General features: G+C 47.6%; 1 long non-coding RNA gene across 2 annotated transcripts in view; it reads right to left on the reverse strand.

The window, feature by feature from the left end:
* The window catches only part of LOC144784576 (uncharacterized), a 64349-nt gene that overhangs the window by 41457 nt on the left and 2808 nt on the right, over window positions 1-20084 (reverse strand). The window contains exon 1 of one of the 2 annotated variants that reach the window (XR_013601681.1): window positions 4073-9569. The exons of the other annotated variant lie outside the window; for it this stretch is intronic. This is a non-coding gene — a long non-coding RNA (uncharacterized LOC144784576). Of the gene's footprint in view, window positions 1-4072; window positions 9570-20084 lie in introns of those variants that run through there. 2 annotated transcript variants of the gene reach the window in all.

Below are 20084 nucleotides of genomic sequence, written 5' to 3' on the forward strand. Positions count from 1 at the left end.
AAAAATCACCGACTCCTTAGGAGTAAAAGCCGTGTCCTACGCTGACGACACGCAACTGGTCGTGACCCTGACACAATCGAAAGAACTGGATGCCATTAACTTTATCTCCTGTCTGCAGCAGCTTGCTGCATGGATGGCAAGTAACTGCCTTAAGTTCTCCAGACTGCATTGAAACTCGTGTTTACGGATTATAGCAACCCCCCCCCCCCCCTTCCAACTGGCCTATCAATCCTATTTATACCATATCCTGAGGGAAGAGCTTCAAGCATTTCTGGTGTCAAGGTAATGTTTAGCCATATTAGCCGATATCTGACCCGGATTCAATGTCAGGAGAGATGGCATTGATGGAAGGCAAATGGGCTTGGTCAACGACAGAAAGATGAGCTTCAAAAACCAATGCTGCCTGGGCCACTTGGGAAAGATCAATAGGAGACAACAGTGTTACACCTTCATCTTGGTGAAGGCTTTTAGCCTAATGTGCCTATTATTAAAAAGGTGGCTGAGGCTCAGAAATCTCACCCGCTTCTCTTTAATCATCAGATAATGATGGATTATCCCTCGGCAGCACTGCACCATGGGGGAGCAGGCATCATTCTAGGAGTGGCTGACAGATGGAGACGGGAGGAACGCCGGCAATGGGAGCATCGCTGGAATCATCAACAGCAGGTTCACCGATGGGACAGTAGTCGATGGAAACTTTTAGACGCCTGAATCTTCATCGACGAGATTGGAGCATTGATGGAGGCTGTTGTCATAACTTTTTGCCTACGGCGAGATAGTGGTACCATCAAGAGGGCCTCTGAGGATTTATGCCTCTTGGACGGGTCAGTAGGAGGGGGCATGTGCCTGATCTCTATCCTTAGTAGATGGCATCACATCGGCTAGATAAGGAAGTTTCTAAGAAACGTTTTTGCTTCTCCTTTTTCTTAGAGCTGAGAGACTTTAGGATTTTCTGGACTCATATGATAGGATCTAGCCTGTTTGCGAGACCTGGAAGAGGCTCACTATCCTCCTCAGAAGATTTTGAGTATTTTGCTTTTGGAAATCACAGAAGTAGCCTCCCTTCCCTCAGGGGTTTTTGAGGAGGAAGTGTGACAAATCTTCACTCTTACCTCATGCTTGGGGTGAAGGCAATAAAGGCAGTCCTTATGTGGGGCATCCACAGTAACTTCTACCTCACAGGTCTAGCAGGGATGAAAACGGCATTTTCTGTCAGACATGAGATTGAAAATAGCTTTTAGAAGAAAAGAAACTGAGCAGAGCTCAGGGAGACTCCCTTCACAAGGGAATTAACCTCTCTAGGGAGTGTTCTAGAAGGTGCATAGTTAAAGTTTAAGGGGCATAGATAGGCTATTTAATGTATGGCCTTGTGCCATTATAGCCTATGTTAGTTATACACACTGCCTTACTATAGTACCACTTAAACAGGTAATGATTCAAGCATGTGAATCTATGAAAGATTCAATACTGGATAATTACCCTTTACTTGATGTACAGCAACTATTACAAATATGTTTCACAAGCCTCTCCCCTCCAGATCTTGGAGAGGAGTTCCCCGGCTTTCCATGAAGTATCTGCTGCCATCATGCACTCAGCCACGACTAGTTGAAAATAGAGACCTACAACCACAATGTCTCTTGAAGCCCACAACAACGGAGTCTTGAGATTAGGTGTGACTTGAATCTGACCTCTGAAGAAGCCTGAGTTTTTATGCAAGTGTCTAGCTCCAACTGGAGAGGTTGCCTTTGCTGATGCAATGCAGAATGAGTGGAATGACAGAAGGCATAAATCCAAGCAGGGATTTGCAAAGGTGGACCAATATGACCTTCAGCTTGGCGTGGAAGCACTTGGACCATGACTATTTGCTTATCTGACAGTGAAGCTATGTGTAACTTGGTGTTCAAGAAATCACCCAGAAACTGAATGAATCTGGAAGTTTGAGGAGGCAGCTGGACATGCAGTTGGACACACTGAGTCAGTCCAAGGTCAAATCAGCAATTAATGCAAGTAGGGGAAACACCTATGTCTCGGTCACCTGTGAAAAGCGACTACCTGGGCAATGCATTTGTAAGACTCTAGCTGAAAAACAACTTTCTGAACCGAAAATTACTTTCAGCTACTTCAAGTAAGTTATTTTTCAGATGTACAGGGAAATCGAAATGGACATCCTGCCAAATCCACATCATCAAGTCCTTTCTCTCGAGAAGAAACTGATACCCGTTGTCGAAGGACCTTTTGTAAAGCCTTTCCTCAGTATGTGTTCAGTTTAGCCGATACAGAATGGAGTGCCATTCTTTGTTCTTTACCATGAAAGAACCCGGAGAAGAAGCAAGAATACCACTTCGGTTTTGGGGTGGGTTCCAGGGCCTTTTTTTTTCCTCGTCTGGAGTTGCTGATACGTTGTTGCCCATGGTGGAACTTGAGGTGTTAGAATAAGTTCAACATGTGCTTGAAGCAGATCCATTCCAGTACCCATTGTGAACAGAACAAAATCCTGAGTGAGGAATCCTGCTATTTGAATTGGCTGTCACCTCTCTTCTGGGTTGCCACTTGTAAGATGACAGTGTGACTGACCGCTGTGGTGATGAAAGACATGGTTGCCTGTACTAAGGCATTACGTGAGCCTTTTTTTTACCACTGGCTTTGAAAGATTCCGCAAGGCACCCCCTGACAATATTGAAAGATACTCTGACTGAACCATATCTGTGTCTTAATGGACTGCAGGGCATCACTGACATGCAAGCAATAGAGTATCTTGCCATCAAAAGGTATTCCAGGATACGTTGCTGGACCGCCGGGTCAAAGGGAGTAAAGCAGAGCCTTCATTGAGGATCTAATACCACCGGGTAAAACCAAGGGATTGGAACATTCATCAGATAGTGGCGGAAGTTCTTTCATTAGAAATGTTGCCTTTTTCATCTTTTTTCTCGTTATCTGGTAACAGGTATAGAAACTGAGAAGTCTGCCAAATAAGTTTGTTGTAACAGCAGACAACTACACACTAGAGTGCTTTAATGGAAGAGGCCGCTAACATTGTTCATTTTATGCCCTTCCCTCTCAGGTGGCATTTTGCTGGCTGGAGGATGAGACTGATGTAGGACTGTTGAGGGAACACAATCATATTGTCCAGGGCTCTGTGTTTCTTGTTCAGTCTTAGTATTATGGCAGGCACAGAGACTGCTTCTTGTGTGATGCCATACTGATGACAGATGACTGGTATGGGCTCTCTCAGAGGTAATATGAAGACATAAACAAAACACTCATTCACAGTGACTTAACAGGCATCTGAAAGATTTTTGGTGCCCTGTCCACTAAGTAATGGAAATAAACTATTGTTGGGTGGAGGTAGTGTAGAGTTACTCAGCGGCACAATATAAGGATTATGGTAGTTACTCTGTAAGCATCTCTTCATGGCATGTAGCACTGTAGACTCCTAGCTTCTAGTTTTGGAATCAGAGATGTGCAAGATTTTTTTTTCCATTAGAAGTCTTTCGAGTCACGAGGTATTGATTCCGCTCAGTGATTTTGCGCATGGGCATCGACTCCTTTGTTAGATTGTTTTCCACGAAGGCAGGTGAAAAAGGAGTGTAAGAGGAGAGTACTGATAAAGAGGTCTTGCTAAATATAACTGCCACAGGTGTCCGTGGAGGAGAAAGAGTGCATATGAATCTACAGCACTACATGCCATGAACGGATGCTTACAGGGTAAGTAACGTAATCCATTCGATGGCATGTGTGGCTGGAAATATACTCTACATAGACTGCAAAGCAGCCCATCCAAAGAAGCGTTGGCTAACGTGAGAGTTGCAGCAGTTTCGAAAAAGGTGCCTGACGTACATTGGCTTGTTGGCGTACTAGAACTTCCACACAATAGTGTTTAGTTAACGTGTGTGGTTTGGATCGTGTAGATGCTGTACAAAATGTCAGCTATTGAAATAAGTCCTAAAAAAAAATTCACAGTTGCACTGGAACGTACTTTGGGTTACAGATAAAGGTCTTTTTGCTTTAATAGAACATATTTGAAAGCATTCAACTTTCCATTTGGCTATGCTTGATTTGGATATAGGATTACCTTTCTGAGGTGGAGAAAAGGTGACCAACTGTTCTCTTCCAGGGGATCCTCATCAATAGTCATAAGCACTGAATATTCCCGCTCATGTGCGGGACCCGGGAAACAATATAAAAATATATATGTAAAAAACACATATCTAACTCCACATATATGTATGTACATATATTATTTTTCCTCATACCAATGCAGCCCCAAAAAGAGGCTAACAAAATGTAAAACCTTGTACATGTACTGCAATTATAAAGGAAACAAAGAACACATTAAAGCAAATATCCTTTGAATTTTGTGTTTTAATGAGTAAAACCACTCATAACTCCTGAAAATTGTTCATAAAAAGACATTGTTAGCCTCAGGCTGCATTGAAAAGCAAGAACATAGAAAATGAAAGCATTTTCAACAAAAAACTGGCACTGTGCCTTTAAGGCAGCCCTGAACCCAGGCTTCCCATCATGCCTCAGGGGTGACAGTTAGGTCAGTTGTTCTTTCCGGCTCCTTCTGTCAGGAGGACCCTGGTTAACAGCTCCCACCTTTTTTTGACTGCCAGAATTACTTGAGGTTTTCTTCAAATTGTTGATCTCACTCGACGGTTTGTTACCTTAGAGAGATAGTTATACCTTTTCTGGGCTCAAAAAAGGTTAATTTTTTGTCAGAAATGCCTATGGCTCTTTTTGACACCTGCCCTGCCTGTGGGCATAAGAAGGCTTGGTCTGATACACAGCCTGTGTGTATTCGCTGTCTACCTGACTCTCACGAGGTAGCATCTTGTGTCCACTGCCAGTCCTTGTCATCCAGAACTATCAAGGACAGAGAAAGAATCAGGATTTATGGACTTTCTGAGAGACGTAGGTCTCTAAAGAGACTTATGAAGCGGTCGACGTCGAAGAAAGTTCCGACCTGCTCTCCTTCGGCGTCGGGATCGGCGTCGAGGTCTCCAACGACGAAGAAGGTGAAGTCTTCAGCGTCGAAAGTCAAGGCTCCGCTGCCGTCAACCGGGCGATGTGCAGCGTCGAGTGCAACGTCTAGGTGTACGTTGAAGCAGGGTGGCTCAACGTCGAGACTTCCGTCGTCGAAGACTCAGGTAGAGTTTGACGTCAAAGCCTCCGCCGTCGCCTAGTCATGGGCGCTCGGCGTCGAGGCAGCCTCTGTCGTCTGGCTATAGACACTCGACGTCGAGGCATTCTCCGTCGTCGCCAGGTCATCGGCGATCGACGTCGAGGCATCCCCCGTCGTCGTCAGGTCATCGGCCATCGACGTCGAGGAAGAGATTGACCTCTAAGCATCCTTCGTCGTCGCCAGGTCATCGGCGTTCGACGTTAAGGGATTCTCCGTCGACGACCAATCGACATTAGACGTCGAGGCATTCATCGTCGTCGAAGGACCATGGTAGTTAGACGTCGAAGCTTCCTCCGTCGGCATCACACCATCGACGCCGAGGCATTCACAAACGTCGGCAGGGCACTCGCCGTCGAAAGTTGAGCAAAGTTCGGCGTTGGAGAAGCCTGTATGGACTTCACCTCCTCGGAGATCGACGTCGAGGCATGGAACTCCAGTGGTCCAACCTCAGACAGTGGCACAGCAGTCTATAAGGTCGTCTGGGTCTGCCTCAGTTGCGGAGGATGACCAGGGCTCCCAAGTGAGTGACAGTCACGCTGCCAAGCGGAAGAGGTCGCCGGAACAGAGGGACTCTCGCGGTCGCTCCAGGTCTGCGGCTGGCTCAGGTTCGGACTCTGGCCCGGATGTGATTATTTATCAGTCGAGTAGCGAGGAATCCAGGCATTCGCAAAGGGATGCAACGCCTCCATCACACTCTCCAGTGAAAGATTTAGCACATAAATCGCCTACTGTCGGACTTTCAACGAGATGGTGCAAGCCACTGCATCACTGGGCTCCGGACAAGGAGACAGCGTATCGGTTGCAGCAACCGCTCTCTAGGCCTAGAGAACGGTCACGCTCTCCGGTGAGGCAAAAAGAAAGATCACGCTCTCCAGTTCGCCAGAAGGAAAGATCACGCTCTCCAGTTCGCCAGAGGGAAAGATCACGTTCCCCAGTTCGCCAGAGAGAAAGATCACATCAGAAGGAAAGATTACGCTCTCCAGTTCGCCAGAGGGAAAAATCGCGTTCCCCAGTTCGTCAAAGGGAACGATCGCGCTCCAAGGTGCGTACCGGCAGGCGTAGATCACGCTCAAGAAGCACAAGGAGAGACCGAAGAACTCCTTCTACTTCTTCCTCGACCCGCTCTCACAGAGACGACTACTCCTACCCTGACAGACTCTCCTTCAACGAGGGTATCGCCAATAGATGATATCTTCACTTTTCAGGACGTACTGGGTAGGGGAGCCCTTAAGCTGGGAATTACCTTAAAAGCTCCGCAGGTCAAGACCTCGATAATATTTGAAACATTACAACATAGGTCTGCACCCAAACCTCTTCTGCCTTTGGTGCCAGGGATTATAGAGCCAGTTATGGACGTCTTTTTAACCCCAGCGACGGTCAAAGCGGCTCCGGCAAGGATTCTTAAAAAGTACAAATTTTAGGTGGACGATCCTCTATTCCTCAGAGCTGATCCTCCCCCGGACTCAGTGATTATTGCGGCGGCGAGGAAGTCCAATGCAGTTGCCTCATCCTCCACTGTTCCTCCGGATAAGGACAGTAAGATGCAAGACTCGTGGGGAAGGCGGGTCTGCAATACATCAGCGTCTTTTCTCAAGGTTGCCAATGCGGAAGCCCTCTTGGGGCGTTATGACCGCTCCCTGTGGGATTCTCTGCAACGTTTTGTGGAGAAACTCCCAGTAGAGGACTGTAAGGACTTTGAGGAAATCCTCCTGGAAGGCAGTCAAGTCTCCAACCAGGTGATAAGCGCCGCAGCGGATGGAGCTACCCTAGCAGCTCATGGGTATGCTCATGGGGTAACAGCAAGAAGGTCATCATGGTTGCGACTAACTGCTTTAAAACCAGAAGCCCAAGCACGTATATTGAACTTACCTTTTTCAGGTGCTTCATTGTTTGGCACAAGTGCAGACGAGGAAATGCAGCGCATGAAGGCAGAGCTGGAAACTCTCAAGGCGGTGGGTCTTGAGAAGAAGAAGGAATTCAAGAAGAAATTTCGCTCCTTCAACAAGGGCTCTACAAAGCAGCGGGTTCAAACTCCGAACTCCGAACTGGCAGAAGAGCCAAGATCAGCAGGGGCAGCAAAAGTCCCAGTATAAAGGCAAGGGTAATTACAAGGGAAATAATCAGCGCCAAGGCAACAACACCAGCAAGGCTCAAGCCAAGCAATGAGTCGTCTCTTCCCCCAGCGCCGTGGACCACTCCAGTGTGGGAAGCCTGACAAAGCATTTGAAAGAGTGGCAAAGCATCACAAAAGACAGATGGGTGTTTTGGTAACGCTTCAGAATGGGTACTGTCTTCGTTTCAGTCGTCTGCCTTCACCAGTTCCCCCAATGTCTACATCAAATCGTCAGCTGCACCTACTGCAAAAAGAAGTCTACTCGAAAAGTCAGCTATCGAGAGAGTTCCGGTCTCTCAGAGGGGAAAAGGAGTGTACTCCCGTTATTTTCTGGTCAAGAAAAAAGGACAGAAGCCAGAATACAGACCCATCCTGGGCTTGCGAACGCTAAATCTGCATGTCAAAAAGGAAAGATTCCGCATGTTGGCGCTTCACCAAATATATCCACATCTCAGGAAGGGAGATTGGTTGTGTTCGCTGGACCTTCAAGATGCTTATTTCCATGTCCCAATACATCCCAGTCACAGAAGATTTCTTCGGTTCAGGGTGGGGACCTCTCGCTATCAGTTCAAAGTCCTGCCGTTTGGGTTGAAGTCGGCCCCTCGGGTGTTCACGAAGTGTGTTGCGGTGGTAGCAGCTGCACTACGTCGCAGAGGGGTCTTCGTGTATCCATACTTGGACGATTGGCTGGTGAAAGGTCCCTCCCCAGTCAATGTAAGGAATTAGTTCCAGACTTGTATACAGCTCTGCCAGAGACTAGGGCTACATGTCAACTTCGGAAAGTCAGTCATTCAGCCCACCCAGAGGATTCACTTCCTTGGAGCTCTGCTAGACTCCGAAGCAGGAAAATCGTTTCCTTCGGAGGAGAGACAATCGTCAATCGCCGAGAAATGTCAGCTGATTCTTCGCGGCAATACTCAGAAAGTGCGCAGGATTGCCTCCCTGCTAGGGTCGATGGCATCTTGCATCTTCCTGGTTCCGAATGCCAGACTTCGAATGCGTCCTCTTCAGCAGGATCTAGAGGACAAGTGGGATCAGCAATCGGCTCGCTGGGACGATCACATCACTATCTCAGACGCAGCTCGAGCGTCTATTCCGTGGTGGACAAAAGCTCAGAATATGCAGGTGGGAGTCCTGTTCCACCAACCTCCTCCTGCACAAACACTGATCACGGACGCTTCCCTTCTGGGCTGGGGGGCGCACATGGGCCCCCTGCAGGTTCAAGGTCAGTGGTCACACAAGGAAAGCACTTACCATAATATCAACATGCTGGAGCTGAGAGCAGTACACCTAGCTCTCAAAGCGTTCCTCCCCTCAATCCAAGAGTCATCGGTGCTAGTACAGACGGAAAACACCGCCACGATGTACTACTTGAACAAGCAGGGGGGGACGCGCTCTCGGACGTTGTCATTGGAAGCGCAGAGGATCTGGCATTGGCTTCTGGCTCGAGGGCTATCTGTCACGGCGGTTCACCTTCCATGAGAGCAAAACGTGACGGCAGACGCTCTAAGCCGTCATTTCGACGACAAAGAAGACTGGGTTCTTCACGATGAAGTGGTGGAGGAACTTTTTTAATCCTGGGGTCGTCCCTCCATAGACTTGTTCGCGGACGACCAAAACGCCATATGCCGAAGCTTCGCCTCCAGGTTCCACCGGCCAGGCTCGAGAGGGAATGCTCTTTTGATCGACTGGTCAAACGAATTTGTGTACGCCTTTCCGCCTCTCCCGTTGATTCCGAAGGTGGTGAGCAATTTAACACACTCGTGCACAACAATGATTCTGATTGCTCCCGATTGGCCGAGGCAGTGGTGGTACACCGACCTGCTTCATCTGTCAGTGACACCTCACAAGAGGCTGCCATGCAGGCCGGACCTGTTGTCCAAGATGGACGGGAGGATCTTCCATCCCAACCTTCCGTCACTGAGCTTGGCAGCATGGCTCCTGAGGTCATCCAATACGGCCATCTAGGATTGCCAGAGGACTGCATGTTCATTCTGAAAGAGGCAAGGCGTCCTTCCACCAGACATTCGTATGCATGCAAGTGGAAGAGATTCTATATGTGGTGTATACAGAATAGTCATGATCCGATCAAATGTCAAGAAGAAGCAGTTCTTCCTCATTTGTTGTATCTGGCTAAAGCAGGTTTAAAATTTAATTCCATCAAGGTGCACCTAGCGGCCATAACGGCTAATAGGCGGTCACCTTCTCAAACCTTTTTTTTCCAGCTAGCATCAGTCAAGGACTTCCTGCAAGGGTTAAAAAAAGTATACCCTCCAGTGCGTCCTCCTTCTCCACCCTAGGAGTTGAACTTGGTTCTATCAAAGTTAATGGGTCCTCCTTTTGAACCCATTCACAAAGGATGGATTAGTTACTTACCTGTAATCCTAGTTCTCTTCCAGGGGTATACTCATTAAAGTCATAAGCACTGAATTATCTCCGCCCATGAGCTGGAACCCGGAACACATAACAATATACATATATATGTGTAAATATATAAAAAAGTACATAGTACTAAACTAATTATACACATATACATGTATAATAACCATAATATGCAGCCTAACATATATACATAGGCTAATAAAGCCAACATTACACACGTTCTGCAGCATGAAAATATGCTATATATAAATGCAATAAACAGGCATGAGCCCAAAATGCATTTCATAACCATGAAAAACTTTTATTTTCATCAAAGAACCTGTTGTAAACAGTATTAGCCTAAAAGGCTGCATATGAAAAATTGTCTGTGTACAGAAAATCAGACTGGCACCCTGCCTTTAAGGCCCCAGAGAATCTGCACACTTTGCCTTTAAGGCCTCTAGGAGAACTCTGTTCCCATCATGCACCACAGGTGACAGTTAGGTCAGTTCTTTTGTATGGTACAGTAAACTGTTATGTTATGTTAACTTGGTTTTGTATAGCGCACGGCTACTCAGAAGAGTGTCCCGGCGCTTTAGTTGCACACCTATCTCACAACATAACAAGAAAGAGAACAGAAAGAGATCCAGAAAGAACCACAGGGGGGACATCTAATAAGTAAAGAGCCACGTCTTGAGGCCCTTCCTAAACGCCAGTAGATTTGGTGTACTACGCAGTGTTACTGGCAGCGTGTTCCACAGCTGCGGGGCCAGCAGTCTAAAAAAGAGCGACCTCCGATGCGTGCCCTTTTTATACGTGGGACCGTGGCAAGAAACTGGGATCCGGACCTCAGAGCCCTGGCCGGATGATAAAAGGCAAGCCTTTTTTGTAAGTATTCTGCTCCTGAGGCATGAAGAGCTTTATGTGCCAAAGTTAGGGCCTTGAAAATAATCCGCTTCCGGACGGGAAGCCAGTGCAGTGACTGCAGGAGTCCCGAGGCTCTGGCACGGCGAGGTAGTCCAAAGATAGCCCGTGCGGCCGAGTTCTGGACCACCTGCAGTCGTTGTAATAGATAATCTGGCAAGCCAAGATAGAGAATGTTAGAATAATCAATTCTCGAGCCAATTATCGCCTGCACTATTATCTTCCTGTGCTCCTCCGATAGTAGGGGGAGGAACTTCCGCAACATCCGAAGCAGGCCAAAACAGGTACCAGTGAGACCAATAACCTGGGAGCGCAATGTGAGGCCATTGTCCATCTTGATCCCCAGGTTTTTGGCAACCTGGGAGGAATCCGCAGGAGGAAACATGTTCTCAGGCCACCACTCCTTCCAATCTGGATCCGAGCCACACCCGAAGAAGAGGACCTCCGATTTATCTGAGTTGCACTGGAGGCTGTTATGATGGAACCAATTAAAAACAGCCCCAAGACAACCCCGGATACTCTCTCCGTTGAAGTCCGCACCCTTCTCGCAGGTAAAGAGGAGCTGGGTGTCATCGGCGTAGGAAACGATCTGGGCCCCGAAGGACTCCGCCAGAGCCGCCAAAGGGGTCATGAAGATATTAAAGAGAGTCGGGCTCAGCACTGAGCCCTGAGGGACTCCGACACCCAATGGCGACATCTCGGCGGAGCAAGCGGAGGCCCAGACCGTTTGTCGACGGCCGGCCAAAAAAGAACTAAACCAACTGAGCACCGTCCCCCTTAGACCGATCTCAAAAAGTCTAGCGAGGAGCCCCTCGTGGGGAACGGTGTCGAAGGCCGCCGACAGGTCTAACATCACCAGCATCGCCTTCCCACCTGAGTCCAGCACCTCCTTAATTGCCTCCGAGATTTCTAGAAGTGCTGTTTCTGTACTCAGATTGGCGCGGAAACCAGACTGGGTGGGGTGCAGTAGATCATGTGACTCCAGATAGTTGGCAAGCACCTTATGCACATGTTTTTCAAGGATTTTGGCGAAGGCAGGCAGCAGCGAAATCGGCCTATAATTGGCCAACACCTCCGAGTTCAACCCGGGCTTTTTAAGCAAAGGGATAATCATCGCCTCCTTCCATGACTGAGGAACCACACCCTGCCTGAGAGAACAATTCAGCAGGGGGTTCACCCAGGGATTGATGACTTCAGCCATATTCGCCAAAAATTTGGCGGGGCAAGCATCCCGGGGGGAGCCAGATTTAAGGCAAGCCATCAGATCTAATGATGAAGCAGCGGAAAGAGGGGGGAAAACGGCCAAAACTGGGTCCACATTAACCATCGAGACCGAAACATCTTCCTTTTAGCAGGAATCTGCACTTAAAAACGTCATAATACATATTGAAAACACTTCAATGCTACTGCTCGCCCGGGGAGGCGGGAGGGTGCTTATGACTTTAATGACTTTAATGAGTATACCCCTGGAAGAGAACTAAGATTACAGGTAAGTAACTAATCCTTCTCTTCCAGGGGATACTCATTAATAGTCATAAGCACTGAATAGAGTAGCAAGCTCATACCCACTAGCAGCGGGCGAACAGATAAATGCATAGCTGCACTTTTAAAAATAGTGTTTAACTAGAAACAGCAAACAAATTTCTGAGTGATGCTTGTCCCACTTGTGCATCAGTCTGCGCATCAGAATCCAAGCAGTAATGGCGTGTAAACGTATGCACTGAACGCCAAGTAGCTGCTTTACATATATCTGACAGCCACATTCCTAAGAAGAGCTGTGGTAGAAGCTTTCCCCCTCGTAGAATGAGCCCTAGGTCTACCTGATAACGACTTGTGGGCTAGCTGATAAGCCAGTAAAATACATGACACTATCAATCTAGAATTGGATCGCTTGGACGCTGCCAAACCAGTATTCGTAGGACCATAGTTCACAAACAAACGGTCCGTGTGTCTCAACGACTTCGTTTTATCCAAGTAAAATTTCAAAACCCTCTTTAGATCTAATGAATGCAAAGTCCGTTCAGCCGGACTCGAAGGGTTTGGAAAGAAAGTAGGCAATGTTATGGATTGGTTAATATGAAAATCCGACACCACCTTAGGCAGAAAAGCAGGATGAGTCCTGAGCCCCACTGTTTCCATGAAAAACTGTGTACGGTTCCTTGCAACACAGAGCCTGAATTTCGCTCACTCTACGAGCAGAAGTGATAGCCACCAGGAATGCTACTTTCCAAGATAAGTGTTGCAAAGACGCTTTATGTATGGGTTCAAAGGGTGGACCCATCAACTTAGTCAACACCACATTAAGCTCCCAAGGTGGAGAAGGAGACCTGACTGGAGGAAACACCTTCCTTAAACCCTCTAGAAAATCCTTCACCACAGGCATCCGAAAAAACGATATCGGTGTTGGCGATTTTCTATAAGCAGTTATTGCAGCAAGATGGACTTTGATAGAACTAAACTGCAAACCAGACTCAGCAAGGTAAAGAAGATAAGGCAAGATCACCTCTTCTTGACCATGAATAGGGTCAAGACCTTTACTCTGACACCAAAGGTAAAAGCGTTTCCACTTAAATCCGTAGGATTGTCTTGTAGAAGGCCGCTTTGCCTCCTTAGAATGTTCATACATTCCGGATTCAGCTGTAAATGCCCGTACTGGATGACTTCAGGAGCCATGCTGCCAAGCGCAGGGAGGGCAGATTGGGATGAAACACTCGCCCCTCCTGTTTGGACAGAAGATCTGGGCGACAAGGCAATCTCCTGTGTGGCCTGATTGACAACTGGAGGAGATCTGGAAACCACCACTGGCGTGGCCACTCCGGGCAAATCAGTATCATTCTGGAGTCGGTCTTGTACATCCGGTTGATCACTGCTGGTATCAACGGTGTCGGTGGAAAGGCGTACAGCAAATTTTGACACCAGTCTATCAAAAGGGCATTCCCTTGAGACCCTTTCTGGGAGAATCTGGACGCGAAGACGGGGCATTTTGTGCTTGCCGCGTCTGCGAACAGATCGATGTCTGGTGTCCCCCAAGCCTGGAAAATGCTGTGCGCGACGTCTTTGTTGAGAACCCAGTCGTGCGCTTCGACGGAGTCTCTGCTGAGGCCGTCCGCCTCGGAGTTGAGACTCCCTGGTAGGTGAACTGCTGTTATGGACAGGTTTCGTGCAAGTAACCAATGCCAGATGGTCTGGGCTTCTATGGACAGAGTCCTGGATCTGGTACCCCCCTGCTTGTTTAGGTAATACATGGTAGTTGTATTGTCTGTTTGTACCAGGAGGGACCGAGTCTGTAGAGATGGAGCCAGGGACTTGAGAGCAAGATGGACCGCTCTGAGTTCGAGTAGATTGATGTGATATCCTTTCTCGAAGTCTGACCATAGCCCTTGTACCTGCAGAGGGCCCATATGTGCCCCCCAACCTTGGAGAGAGGCGTCTGTGATTAGAGTCTGCGTTGGTGGGTCCGGATGAAAAGGAACTCCCTTCATTAAGTGTGCCTTCTTCATCCACCACCGAATGGAATCTCTTGCCGACTTTTGGAGATGAATTCGATCCTCCCAGCATCCCGTCCTCTGTTTCCACTGGTCTTCCAGACACTGCTGCAGAGGACACATCTGCAAACGTGCGTTTGGCACGATGAATATGCACGATGCCATGGACCCCAGGAGAAAGGATACTTGCCGAACTGTCGGACGTGCATACTGGAGGAGAAGCACGCACTTCGCCTTGATAGATGACCATCTCTCCTCCGAAGGACACACGTTTTCTTTTTCTGTGTCCAGTTGTGCACCCAGGTAGTGGATCTTCTGGGTGGGATTCATTATGGACTTCTTGTAGTTGACTTGCAGAACCAGCTTGCACATGAGTTGGAGGTATAACGATAGATGCTCTTCTAGTAGCGATGGGGATGAACTCTTCAGAAGCCAGTCGTCTAAGTACGAATATATGAAAATCCGTCTTTTTCGAAGACAAGCTGCAACTACCGCCATACATTTTGAAAATGTTCTGGGAGCTGATCTCAGGCCAAAAGGGAGTACTGAGTACTGGTAATGATGAGCCCCTACTTGGAACCTGAGGAACTTGCGTTGTTTTCTGGATACCGGAATATGAAAGTAAGCATCTTTCAGATCGATGGAGCACATCTAATCCCCTTGGTGTAATTGAGGGAAGATCTGATGAAGAGCCAGCATTCGAAATCTCACCTTCCGAATGAATTTGTTCAATCGTCTCAAATCCAGAATGGGTCTGAACTCCGTAGCTGGACCTTTTTTCTTTACGAGAAAAAATCGAGAGTACAGGCCTTGACCTCTCTGCTGAGATGGTACTGGTTCTTTGGCGTTCAGAAGGACGTTCGCTTCCTGATGCAAGCGCTTTATATTCCATTGAACCATCTTTAGAGGACGTATGACAGGAGGTGGCTTCTTGAATCTCAAAAGGTACCCGCTCTGAATGATACTCAGAACCCATCTGTCCTTTGTGATCTGCTTCCACTCGTCCAGATACCACACAATACTTCCTCCAACCGGAGTGGCACACGGTTGTGGAGGAAGCATCCGTTCATTGTTTTTGAGGCTGCTTGGTAGCAGAGGATTGCTGCCTGTTTCCATTGCCTCTGCCTCATCCAGGTCGTCGCTGTTGGAATTGAGACCTCTTGATTCTGGCCTTGATTTTGCGAGGACCAATTCGTCTGTTGGCCCCTCTGCTGAAAAGATCTTTTGTCAAAGGGACGAAAATTACCCCGACGTCTCAATTCTTTTTTCTTTTCAAGACCGACGGCCTTCAGAGTGTCCAACTCCACCTTCATTTTAGACATTTCGTCGTCGGCGTGAGATCCAAACAGAGTCGAGCCATTAAAAGGTAAATTTACCATTTTCCTCTGAGCTTCCGGCTTGAGCCCCGTAAGGCGAAGCCAAGCCGTACGTCTAGCACAAACACCATGTGCATAACCATGAGCTGACAGATCCGCCGCATCAGCAGCCGCACTAATACTCTGGTTAGCCACCAATCCTCCTTCTTCCACTATTTCCAGGAAGTCTTTCTGATCCTCCTTAGGGAGTTTATCTGCAAAACGAGCCACTGAGTCCCAGAGCAGACGATCATAGCGGCCCAATAAGGCTGACGCACTGGCCACTCTCATGACTGAACCCGAGGTGTTGCACATTCTTCTCCCCAAGGAATCCATACTCTTACTATCCTTTTCAGGTGGAGCAGAAGAGGTAGATGCTGCAGAATGTGCTTTTCTGACTGCCGCCACAATAAGAGAATCTGGAGGAGGGTCAGAACTCAAAAATAAAGGATCTTCTGCTGGAGCCTTGTACTTCTTTGCAATCCTAGAAGGACCTGAACCCACCGTGGCCGGAGTTAAGAATGTTCTCATTGCTGGTTCTATCAACCCGGGCACTAACGGCAGAAGAGGTCTACCAGTCGTCTTGTGATGCAGGGTTTCAAAGATGACTGACGTTGCTATTTGGGGAACTGCCATCTTGATCTTGAACTTATTCGCCCCACGACACAACACATCATTAAATGTGCCCAAATCCTCCACTGGAGACACTCTGGACAGAGGAGTAGATGAAATAGTCGGCGAATAGTCTCTATATGAAGATCTTAAAGAAGACTTAGATGATGTAGAAGATGGTGAATGAGTTCTACTCCGCTGAGGAGTTGCCGATCGCTGCCTCCTTCGCTCCCTTGAACGTGATTTCTCTCTCACTAAGGACCTCGAGCGTGATCTTTGATGAAGCTCCGTCTGAGGGACCGGAGCCCTCATCCCCATCAGTCCTGCATCTGGACGCATCTTCCAATGTCTCAGGCTTTCCAGCCACCTCGGTGACAAGTTAATAGGCCGCTCTACACGCTCAGGTGAAGCCTCAGGTGACACCTGCACAATATACAGTCCTGTGGAAGACTTGGAGGCTCTGGAAACTACACTGTGCTCAGAAACCAATGAGCCAGATGGAGTCCGTTGTCTGGGCACCAATTGTCTGTCATCCGACACCTGCCCTGAGGTTGAGCCCGAATGAGCCACCACAGAAGAGTCCTGGTGCACTATCTCTTGCCCCACCGCAGACCTGTCGTCTTGCTGGTCTCGCGGAGAAGACATATGTTCTGGACTGATGTCTGACCTCGACAAAGACCTAATTGAGGTCCGAGAGGCCGGTCTTGATAGCCTCGACGCCGACCTGTGTTCAGGTGGGGGAGACCTAGACACTCCATGCTTCGACATCGACTTATGTCGCGATGGAGACCTTGATCTTCTCTTTTTAGGTTGCGACGTCGAATCCTTCGACGCCGTCCTTTCTCTCGACGTCGACCTCTTCTTCGACGACGCCGTAAGTCTCTCTCTCGACCTCGGTCTATCCTTCGACGTCGACACACCATCCTTCGACGTTGACACATCCTTCGGCGTCGGACGCCTCTCTTCCCTCGACGTCGATTTCTCACGAGTCTTCGACGTCGAGCGTGGAGCCCCCGACGTCGTCTTTACAGCAATCGACACCAGATGTCTCGACGTCGAGAAGGATTTCGACGGCGAATGTCGAGACGCCGAACCTTGCCTCACCGGCGAAGTTCTCGACGTCGACGGAGCCCTCTTCGACGCCGACAATGCTGACGGCGATCTGGAGCTCCATGTCGACCGCACCTTTTTTGACGGCGACGCTCCCTGGAGTCGATTTTTCTTAGTTCTACCTTCTGGAGACGCTGATCTTCGACGTTTAGGATAAGAAGATGGCTTAGCAGATGATAATAAGCCCTTGGAACTCTTCTCACCACGGTTTTCTCTCTCCAGAAGGCCCAGCAACCTAATTTTCTCTCTCTTAAAGTTCTACTAGAAAGGTTGAGGCAGTGATAACAATCTTCCACCTTATGAGAAGCTAGAAGACACACCACACAAACAGAGTGTGGATCCGTTTTTGACATCTTCCCACAGGAAGGACATTTATAAAATAAAGGTGGCATTCTGACTAAAAAATCACCAACAGTTAGTCAGAACAAGATATTAAACACCACCAAAACAATCTTTTGCCAAAAAAGGTAAGAAAAAACCAACTTCTGACAGAAAAATACTACAAATGAGCAGAGCTCAAGTTCCAGGTTCCTTACAGAACAAGCCGAAAAAAAGAACTGACCTAACTGTCACCTGTGGTGCATGATGGGAACAGAGTTCTCCTAGAGGCCTTAAAGGCAAAGTGTGCAGATTCTCTGGGGCCTTAAAGGCAGGGTGCCAGTCTGATTTTCTGTACACAGACAATTTTTCATATGCCGCCTTTTAGGCTAATAACTGTTTACAACAGGTTCTTTGATGAAAATAAAAGTTTTTCATGGTTATGAAATGCATTTTGGGCTCATGCCTGTTTATTGCATTTATGTTTTGCATATTTTCATGCTTCAGAACGTGTGTAAGGTTGGCTTTATTAGCCTATGTATATATGTTAGGCTGCATATTATGGTTATTATACATGTATATGTGTATAATTAGTTTAGTACTATGTACTTTTTGATATATTTACACATATATATGTATATTGTTATGTGTTCCGGGTTCCCGCTCATGGGCGGAGATAATTCAGTGCTTATGACTATTAATGAAGAGAAGAGAAGTTTACTTTCCAGCTTCCCGGGCACAGAGGCCCACTGGGGTTTTACTTTTTACCATTGAACATTTGCTGAATGTACGGAACCCACGGAGGTAGTACAGACCTTTCCATTTAAAACTACAGGAACCAGCATGCCGTGACAATAGCCCAGGTGTGGGTAATGAATAGAGCGCATGCGCATAAATTCCTGCAAAGCGGCATTTCCGAACACAGCAACCTTTTCCTCTGATGAAGTAGCACTTTCGGCTCTGAAACGCGTCAGGAATAATGGATTTTAACTCTGAGCCTGGCAAGTTGGTGTTCGCTAATAAATGATACAAGTCATCCTGCTGTGTGCGTCTTCTCGCCTCAGGGCACCTTTGACTTAATTACATGCGGCAGCCTGGCCGCAGAGAATCGACGCCACCACAAGCTTTTGGTGGGGCCCTTGATGGGAAACTTCTCGTCAGTTGAAGGGCACCGCAGGAGAGAAGTTTACTTTCCAGCTTCCCGGGCACGGAGGCCCACTGGGGTGTTACTTTTTACCATTGAACATTTGCTGAATGTACGGAACCCACGAAGGTAGTACAGACCTTGCCATTTAAAACTACAGGAACCAGCATGTCGTGACAATAGCCCAGGTGTGGGTAATGAATAGAGCGCATGCGCATAAATTCCCGCAAAGCGGCATTTCCGAACACAGCAACCTTTTCCTCGGATGAAGGAGCACTTTCGGCTCTGAAACGAGTCAGGAATAATGGATTTTAACTCTGAGCCTGGCAAGTTGGTGTTCGCTAATACATTATACAAGTCATCCTGCTGTGTGAGTCTTCTCGCCTCAGGGCACCTTTGATATATATATATATATATATATATATATATATATATATATATATATATATATATATGTGTGTAGATATGTGTATATATAAAAGTATATATATGTGGGGCACATATAATATAGTGTTTCCGGCGACGACTACTGCAATAGCCTTATAGCATTCTATTAAATTAATTTATCATAAGAACTGCAACACTGGTTTAAGTTGCTGTTCCTCATACTATTTACCTGTCAAAGTATGAAGTCCTCAGCCTTACAGCCAGTCTTCTTCAGGACAGAGGCACCACTTGGTCTCCTCTCCATCTTGATCACCGTCCTGTCTTCCTCTTGATAGGATTCACATGAAGCGTTGTTGAAGTTGTAGCCTTCTCAAAGGGTCCTTTAACTCTAACACTACTACTTCAGTATCCAGAAGTTGAGTGGAGCATGTTCAGAAGAGGCGTTTACTGGAGAAACTTTACTAGAGGTTCTGTCCCCTGGAAGATCTTTGGGTCGATATCGGCAGGTATGTCTTTGACTAGTCCTACTGACAGACATTAGGCCGTTAATGAAAAGACCTTTCCAGGTCGTGAGGCGGTTTGGTGCTGCGTCGATGCTGCCAGGTGTTTACAATAGGGTCGACAACAGCAACTTGTGTGTCAATGGAACACTGGAGAAACTGAGGACAAGGTTCATCGTGAACGTGGAGGGCAATGGTGTTCCTAACATGGATTCTGACTTGCCCGTAGAAATTAAAGGTGCCTCAAAAGACTTTTGTCTGGGTGTTAGAAGGTGGTTCTGACACTAGGGCCGCCCGGATTTTTCGCTTTTTGAGCACCTAATTATGGAGCTTAACTGTGGGGAGCCTCATAATCTGAGACTCATCCACAGTGAACTCACAATGAAGGAGACTGCATGGAGATTTTACTAGTGTCCGCCTGGCTTGACTAGGCCGCTGCGCAGCAGCTGGAGTATGGGACACCGTGCTGGTTACATGCAGACACGGGTGTACATGCGTGTGCACACATGTAGGAGCTGCGCAGGTGAGATTCCTAGCTTGCGCAGTCCAGGAGCAGCTACAGAGTAAATGGTGTGGCAGGACATATGCAG

This window comes from Lissotriton helveticus, chromosome 10 (genome assembly GCF_964261635.1).
Source record: "Lissotriton helveticus chromosome 10, aLisHel1.1, whole genome shotgun sequence".
Taxonomy (NCBI): Eukaryota; Metazoa; Chordata; class Amphibia; order Caudata; family Salamandridae; genus Lissotriton; species Lissotriton helveticus.